General features: G+C 44.1%; 1 long non-coding RNA gene across 1 annotated transcript in view; it reads right to left on the bottom strand.

Moving 5' to 3' along the window:
• LOC108246097 overlaps positions 1-4,304 on the bottom strand; it is a 31,218-nt gene extending 26,914 nt beyond the window's left edge. Inside the window, exons 1-2 of the long non-coding RNA XR_001809018.3 lie at positions 4,060-4,304; positions 3,353-3,429 (exon numbers count right to left, since the gene is read on the bottom strand). This is a non-coding gene — a long non-coding RNA (uncharacterized LOC108246097). The remainder of the gene's footprint in view (positions 1-3,352; positions 3,430-4,059) is intronic.
• Positions 4,305-9,049: the final 4,745 nt, after the last annotated feature.

Raw genomic sequence — 9,049 nt, forward strand, 5'->3', positions numbered from 1 at the left:
TCTCACACTCACTGTCCCGTGCAGTCTATAGGCTGAAATGCAATGCAGTCACCCCCCTCCCCCCATATAACATGTGCTCTCATTGTCTCTCTCCCTTCCTCTGCTGCTCACACACTCCTCACCCTCCTGCCTCTCCTCTCGTCAAGCTACAGCAGCGTAACGCTTCCCCGCTGAGCTGCTCATGATGAGCTTTGAGCAACATCAGGCAGCATCAAACCTTCTGGTTTTTATCTAAATATACATGTCACACACTTTCCGAGACCCCCGCCCTCCCTCCCATTAGCTCCAGCCTCGAATCCACCACCACCCTGACACACATACCTCGTCTCCTTTCCTCCCCTCCTCCCTCCACGTCCTGAGATCAATACCAATTTATAGGCAAATGCACAAAGGCTGAGTTGTGCTTTTAATGAATTGAACCATTGCTAATGCCAGGCGTCTAATAAAGGCTTCGAGAAAGAGGTGTTAGGAAAACCTACGGCGGCAGCAGCAGCGAAAAGCACGCAGCGTGGGGGGGGTTCACTTGGGCCCAGTCCACACTCTTAAATGTTTCTGCAAACGTTTTCATCCACACGGAGACACTGAGAACGACCCAAACTGTGATGCTGCCACAAAAATACACTGATAACAGGAAAAAAAAGGAGGATGGCGAATATTAGAGCAAAAACCAAAGATTTTTTGTAAAAAAACTATTGACTGAAAGTCATGTCAGTCCAATTGCATGGACATAATAGACAGTTTCAGCCAAAGTATCCAGCGAGACATGCAAAGAAGAGTTTTTCTTCTCATTTTGCACGATTTTGGAATATATACTTAATGAATATTGTTTGTTTTTGCTTTACTATGGTTGACAGTTCAGTAAAGTGATAAAAACCTTTATTTGGTACATTATAATCATTGCAGTGATATAGTTTAGAAAGGTTTTGCTGTAGTTGAGCAGCTGGTTTCTGCAACACAAACACAAGCATGTAATCTTACATTACTGGGGTCAAAGGTTAGATTAGAGGAAGGTCTATAACATCATCGTTTCTTGTTTTTAGGAACAGATTGTGCAACGATTTTCCTGTCGTCATTGGCGTCTCCGACACGTTTCAAATCTGCCCATTTTTATTTTAAAAGCAGATTAAATCATAAATGCGGGGGCGGCTGCCAAAGTGAGTTCGAAACGAGCCAAGGGTAACAAAATAATGTGCGCAGTCAAGAATACAGTTTTACTTGGTCGCTTTGTCGCAAACAACCAGAATTCAGTGAGACTACAGCTGGAAATTTACGTATTTTCCTGCAACTTTGAGCGATTTTTTTTCATCAACCGGTTTCTCAGCAGTCGCCTAAAACGCTGTTTCCTTAAAATAAAATAAAATGAACCAAACGAGAGCAGAGACAGAGGATTTCTCAGTCTGACTGTCAATTATAAGCAAAAGCGTCTTAGAAAAATGTGTAAAAACAAGAAAAGGGTGGGGTGGCACCTGCACAGACATGCTGCCAAACTGCTACCTCAGGAAGCCCGTCACTGCCTCTGCTCTGTCAAACTCTCACCTTGAATGACAATTACAGCTAATCAAATCTCCATCAAAGCGTTTCCTGCTGAGACGGCACAATTTCCTCTGTCCAACTTTCTTCTTTTTTACTCATATTCGAGGAACAAAAGGCGTGCTTCTTATAAACTGGAGTTAAACACTTTTAAACACTCGTGTTTGAGCGTTTCCACACAGCTGCTGCTGTATATTCCTTCCCTTTGCAACATAACTCAGCTCTTGTGTCCCATTGTGCACTTTGTACACACAAATTGCCTGAGTGTATCAAACGCAGCCACAGAACTGTGTGAATATGTCATCTTCTGTAACCCCTCCTTTGTGTGTTCCTACCACTGTGTAACCAGTGCCATGGGGGCTGCACACATCAGCCCTGCCCGCCCAGTAATTAAACTAAAAGTCTCTTCCATAAATCACACTCGTCCTCGCCCCTCTTCCCCTCCTCTCCTTCCTCTCCCAGCGACGGAACGAGGGTTTTGTAAATCACCGGCCGGTGGCTGGTGAACGAGGTGGGTTGGGGGGGGGGCTTCGAGCACGTGCACACTCCAGTCCGGACACATTACGAAGAATTAAGCTGCTCCTCCACTCCGGCCTCCACGCCATCACTGTCACCATATTCCAGACGGGAATTACAATTCTCCAGGGGGTGGGGGGGGATAGCGCAAATGTGGTAGATTTGCAGGATGAGGGGTTTGTGCAACACCTGCACTGTGCCGTAATGCATTACATGATTGAAACTGTGTGCAAACATCTGCTGTGGCTTTTGTTACTCTGAATGTGAAGGATTTGTTTGTTTTAAAAATTAAAACTCGTGCAAACACAAACCCCCGCTGCTGCTGCTTTCTGAACTCCCTGCAGCTGAGCTAACGGCGCAGAAAACAAAGTTTCACACCCAGTTGGGGATCGATTCCCAGACGAGAAGATTCCCTGTGTTTCTATAACAGCTCCAGCCTCGCAGGCGGACTCCCACAGGGGGGGGGTGGCAGGGCCCGGGATATCCGACACTTCGCCACCTCCAGCAATTTGCCCGTGAAGCCTGTCAGGACTCCGGATGCCTGACAGACAGCTGACTGCGGCTGATCTCTCTGGTATCTGCTAACCGGGTAAAATTAGCAGAGGGGGAGAGAAAGACGAAGGAGGGGGCGGGAGGGGAACACATGCAAGACGCTTTTAGAGTCTTGCTTCTGCCTTCAAACCTCTCCGTCTGTCCCTCCGGAGAGTGACACCTGCAAGTGTCCCGTCTATAGATAGAGCAGAGGCCTGGTTTGGATGGCTGCTCCAGAACCGAGGTTAACATTAGAACGGATTCATGGGACTTTCCTGCTTGCAGAATCCTCAAGTTATACGAGCAACGCTGTCCAAGTTTAACGGCGTGCAGCTCAAATGCTGAAACTCTTTATCAATATTTGCACAAAATGAGAAAAAAAGGTGACAGAAATGCTGAAGTAAAGACTTAAAAGTGGCAGTAACACATAAAACAACAACTTGTGTTTATGTTTTTAGTTAATTTCTCGACTTATTTTTAATAACTGAACCACCTAACTGGAAAATGCTCCACAGTGTGACGGCTCAGACATAACCTTTGACCTTTGAACCGCGTGCCATCGGGAAGTGATGTTTTATTGTTAAGTGCCAAAGTAGCATGATGCATTAACATCAGAATTAATTTACAATTAATGATATTTTTCCAAATGAGCAGGTAAGAAAAGACAAACGTGCGTGAAGGTGATCGGGATGAAGCATGCTGACACGCACAGATAAATACTCTCACAGGAACACTTGTTTCACAGATACCCAAACGGAGAAATTCCTGCACCTACCGTAGCAAAGGTGATCTAGAGAGGGACCCACGCGGAGTGAGGCAATCGCTGCAGGCGGAGTCTCTCCTCCCTGAGAGCTGAATCAGCGATGGAGAGTTTAAGGATGCAGAAAAGAGAGGAGGAGGAGGAGGAGGAGGAGTGAAAAGAGAGAAGAGGAAGAAAAAAGTCACTGGACATGGCTTTCTCTCGTGCTGGATAAAAAAAAGGCTGACAAAAATGTGATCCTTTATAGCACCAAAAGCAAAAATATTGGGTTTTTTTTTTTAAAAAAGGATGGATGTGAAAGGATTTGGTTTTGATGTGACGACTGAGCAGTGAAATGCGTCAGCCGGCAGCTGCCCGTCCCCTCACATCACAGCGGGCCGTGTAAAGTTAGACGGGAGACAGCTGATCGGACTGCCGGAGAAGGAGATGGAGCGAGATAGTGAGTGCTGACAGTGCTGAAGGACAAATCGGGAAGAGGGACGGCGGTGGGAGGGGTGGAGAGAGTGAAAGGGTGAGCAGAGAAACACTGAGAGTCGAGGGAAAAAAAATTGGAAAAATATGAATTATACAAAGAAATTTGATGGAGGGAGGGAAGAAGGATGAGTTTTGAAAATTAAGACAATTAAAAGAAGGAAGGGGACAGCAAAAAGGGCAAAGGTTACTCCCGGCAGAGGACAAACTGGTGAAATAAAGAATGGCTAGTAAACTCAATCGTGTCTTACTTTGTTGAGTCTTTCTTGCCGTTCTGCTCCCATATTCCACTCAGCCACTTTCCAGATATCCAGGGGTCACTGAACTTCCTCCAAAATGACAAAACAATCTGAAAAAGTGTGCAAGAAAAATGGTTTGGCAATAAAAAGGTCACCTGATCCCTGCACGCAGACGGCCTTTGTGCGCCGATTCTGTTTTCAAGAATCAAGAAGAAACCAAGCCCGACATAAGAACCCTGGGTCAGTGTAATCAGAGGAAACCCCCACCAACTCAGCCTTTTTATACCAAGGTAAGGACCACAGACCCACGCCCCCCGCCCCAACCGGCCTACTGGCATCGCCGCGCTCCACGGCCTTATTTAGTGAAGCGCGGCAAAAAATAGACTCCAAAGTGCTGCCGGGGTGGGGGGGTGTTTGAGTGAAGAGGGCGGGTTAGAAGAGGGGACAGGGTGGAGAACAGCTGGGAGGTGATAAAGGGGGTGGTGTCAAAGAGTGTGAGGTGGGGGGTGACGCAGTTGCTTTTTATTTATTTCCTCTGGCGTTTGACTGGTTTGGCCTGTATTCATGCTTCCTCTCTCCCGCTTTGTGTCTCCTGCTCTGATCCTTTCACCATTGGCTCCACGTGAGTCTATTTCAGGCTCATTTAGGTGACGTCAACCGTTTGTTGTGCCAAACAATTTCCAATTCAAAGATCAAATGAGACGCATTTATTTTCTTAGCTCAAATGAAACAGACTGAAGCTTACACTCCTTACAGGTCAGGAGTGGGCAATCCTGGTCCTCGAGGGCCACCATCCTGCAGGTTTTCCTTGTTCCTCTGCTCCAACACACCTGCTCTGAATCAATGGGTGATTAACAGGCTTCTGCAGAACATGAAGAGGTGATTTAACCTCTGAATCAGGTGTGTTGGAGCAGAGGAACAAGGAAAACATGCAGGATAGTGGCCCTGAGGACCAGGATAGACCTGTTTTGTAAACCTTCACACCTCCATCAGTTTCCCATTACATGTTCATTTACATGGAATTATGTGGTTGTTTAAAAGCACAATTAGCAGCAGCAGCTGGGTTTAGCAGTTCTGGTGCACTCACTTTGGGAATATCACAATATTTATGCCAGAATAACAGCATAATGTGAAAATGACTGCAGCAAAAAGGTTCATAAATAAAGTTTGCATGAACCGGAAATTTATGAGACGTCAAAAGTCCATTTTATTTTCAGCCTGTTCAGACTAGCCATTAGCTTGTCAACCTGGTCAGAGTCGAACTCTGTAGCTGATGGTTTTTTCCACAGTTTTCATATTTGTCAAAGTTATTTTTTTGCCTCCAAGTATAGATAAGGGAAACCTCAAACAAAAAAACAGCAAGATGAGAGGTTTCCGCTGCGCGCTTTGTATCGTTTGAGCTTGTGGACGTTTGTAGTGGAGGTGGCCGAAAGACGTGTAGAGATGGAAAGACGGCCAGACCGAGGAAGAAAAAAGGGTGAAGGAGCCCGAGAAATGAGAGGAGAGTAGGAGGGGAAGAGAGATGGGCAAAGAAAGGATATTGATTTCCACCTTAAAGAGGCAATCTCCGTTTCTCAGGAGCTCTAGGGACCGTGCATGTATCTGCACTTCTGTGTGTGTGTGTGTGTGAGATCTGTGTTGGGATCACAGCAGAGACTGAAAACACCAGTGCACACATCAAACAGAAGCACAAAGACACAAACTCTGGCAGAATGTTAAAAAAAAAAAAAAAGAAAAACAGACGTCCAATGCTTTGATTACAACCATTCGCCTTAAATTCTTTCCTTTTTCATGTCCAACAGTTTTTCTGTTCTCTGCTCCTTGTTTCCTTACAACAGTTTGTAAACCTCTGCATTTTTTAAACTACAGCAAAACCCTATTAAATCTATTTAGCTTCCATATTTTGTTTCATAGATCTGCGTGGCGCAGGGTGCACGCCGCCTCTCATCGCGTAGGTAAAGAAAATAAAGAGACGTATTTACATCAGAAACAAGAGCATCGATTCAGTAAACTGAACTTGCAGTTTTTGCAAAGATGCAGGCCGAACGCTGAAACTTGAGTGACTTTGCTGAAATTTACTGAAGAAGCTGAAAATTAGCAAAACCCAGACCCTCCAGGAAACCCCGTGAAATCGCAACTTTTTGCAACATTGCCCAAAACACCGCAACTTTCCTGCAACTTTAACCCAATATTTATTGTTCCTAAAGTGATTCGCGACAGTTTCTGTGCTCTAGTCTCTTCTTTGTGGGTTTGTGTAGCGTGGAATACAAAATAACCCCAAATAACTCAGGAAGAAGACACGTGACGTCACTTCCTGTTAACATCAGAATGCCGGGAGCGTGCAGGAGCAGCAACCGAAGCCAAAATGTGCGCTAATGCTTCACATTTGCCCACAAAGATTTCAGCAAACCAGTTTCCTCCCCAGCTGCAGCTGTTTTGCACGTCCTGCAGTGTAATCATGGAACATAAACGCATCGACAAACACTTTGTGTCTGCAAAACATGTGAGGAGAGCTGCAGACCAGGGACAATCCAGAAATGCTCATGAATGTCAGTTTAGAAGCTATCAAAGTTCTCCAATAAAGCACCTTTTGAGAATGTCAGTGTTTGTTGGGAATTATCTTACAAAACTAGGAAGGATTTTTGGTTTATATATTAAAAGTTATGGTTTTTTATTGATTTTAGTAAAGGAAAAATCGCAACTTTTAGGAAAATGCCCCGCGAAATCACAAAAAATGCCCGCGAAATCCTGGAGGGATTGAAAACCTAACGAATAAATAAAGTTACATTAGCTGAACAATGAGCTTAGTGAAACTATTGCTAAAAGCTTAAGTGAGCAAACTCATAACTAAAGGTTTAAATGTTCAAAACAGATGAAAACTAAAAGAATTAGAACGGAAGTTAAAACCTAAATGTATGCATGTTTTTGAAGGAATTAAAGACATCTCATGTTTCTGCAGGGAAAATATTTATAAATTTATTTTAAAAAAATTATCAAATTTACAAAAAACTAAAGTCGTAGCCCTATTTTCAAATGGAGAAACAACTGCTGACTCAGCATTCATGAGAACACTATTTTGCTTCTTTCAGCTTTTATTTTTTTAACTTATCCTTTGCCGCTTTTAGCTCTTAGCTTTTGGTTCTTTTAGCTTTTCATCAGCTCCGTTTCTTCTCTAACTTCTACATAAAATAGTCAAATGTTTGCATTAAAGCTTCATGATGACAGCCGTCTGTAATGAAGCTTATTTACGGGACTGTCGCCCGATTCGTTCTTTATCGGGACTAAAGAAATGCATCACAGAGTGGTTCAGGTGTGCAGAAGAAGAGAAAAATAATAATTGTTCTGCAGATCTCTCTTCTTCTGGTGCTTGTAATTTCTGAGATGAAGAGCTTCTGAGCTGTGAGTTATTTGTCTGCGTGATTGGCTCAGATTACATCTTTAATTTCTGAACATACAAATACTCTTCGGGGGAAGTGCTTCCCTGTTTTGTGTGTGTGTGTGTGTGTGTGTGTGTTCGGTCTCCTTTTAGTCATACCTGCAGTGTGTGTGTGTGTGCTGATGGGTGAGTCAACAGGCACTTTAGAGTCCGTACACTCATCTGATCCGACTTGGCGAGCCGACAGAATAATAAGGTTGTGTTGTAGGACAAAAAAACAATAAGCTCCTTCAAACTCCCTCCGTCTTGCAGCCGAGTCCCTTCAGAGACGAGCTGCAAGACAAAACGCCAAAGTATTTTCTTGTTTTCCCCTCCCGCTCCCGCCACCTCTCTGCGTGATGCAGTTAAAGTTCCCGGGGGACCATTACTTTACCTGGCACATGAAATGGCCTCGGAGATGAATGCTTTTTCTGCATTACCTGGTGGCAGGGGCAGAAGCGATGGATACAGTGCACGGATCCTGCAGACCCTTTTTTTTTAATCTGGGAAAGAGAGTTCTCTGATCCAAGCTGGTGGCGGGATTGGAAAAAAAACAAGAAAAAAGTGGATGTGAAACGAGCAGGGAGGGGCAAAGACGAGGAAGTACACACAGACGACAGAATGAAGAAGGGCTCACATAAAGAGTATGATGTGTGATTGTATTTTTAATTAGCACCACCAGGGAAGGAAGTTAAATATATGCCTTTGGGTAATGCTCGCCACCGGAGAGGTTTTTTAATCTAATGAAAAGACTTTGACTTTCGATTTGGCTCTAACGCTGATTGTGCTGGACCGCCCGGCCTAACAGCTTGTCTGTGTGCAACTTATGAACGAGGGGGTTTAAACTGTGGGCGGGTGGCGGCTGCCCATAAACAACACATAGCTTAGAGGAAGCAGGCGCTCTCAGAGGTCAATGAAAAACTCAATAGGTAAACCTGCAAAAGGAAAAGAATCGGCCCTCGCCCCTTTCGGAAAGAAGGCAGTGACCTCGGGTAATTTGAGCTAAACTGAAATCTTTTTTTGTTACATTAAAGAACAAAATGCAGCCACCAAAAGAGAAGTCCCTCCGGCTTTCAAGTCAATGACAGTGGAGGCCGGCGTGTAATTAATATTCAATGTTGGGAGATGCAGCCTCAGCAAACTTCTGCAGGAGATAATGGACCTCCGATTTACACGCATGCTGTGTTTGGAGCATTTAACGTAAAGTCGGTAAAATGAGCTGTTTTCTGTCTTTTAATGTAAATACAGAAAAACACAATCGCTCCACGCAGGGCTGTAGCCAGACTTTTAAAAATCCTGAGGTCAACCACTCATCATCCCCCTGCACATCAGTTACAATGAAGACCAAAACTTAATTAAAATAGAAGCATTTATTTAAAACAAGTGACTTGAATGTGTATATGACATGTTTGTGTGTGTTTGTAAATCCATGGGGATCAGCCTCAGAGGACTCAGGGCACAACCATGATGACTCACTGAAATGACATGAATTAGTTTATATGAATGTTGATTCAAAACACAAGATTTTAGCAGAGATTTCACCTTTTTATCAAATCCCAGTGAGGTGTTGTAGTTTTGGAGCTGGAT

The sequence above is a fragment of the Kryptolebias marmoratus genome, linkage group LG8 (genome assembly GCF_001649575.2).
Source record: "Kryptolebias marmoratus isolate JLee-2015 linkage group LG8, ASM164957v2, whole genome shotgun sequence".
NCBI classification, from domain to species: domain Eukaryota; kingdom Metazoa; phylum Chordata; class Actinopteri; order Cyprinodontiformes; family Rivulidae; genus Kryptolebias; species Kryptolebias marmoratus.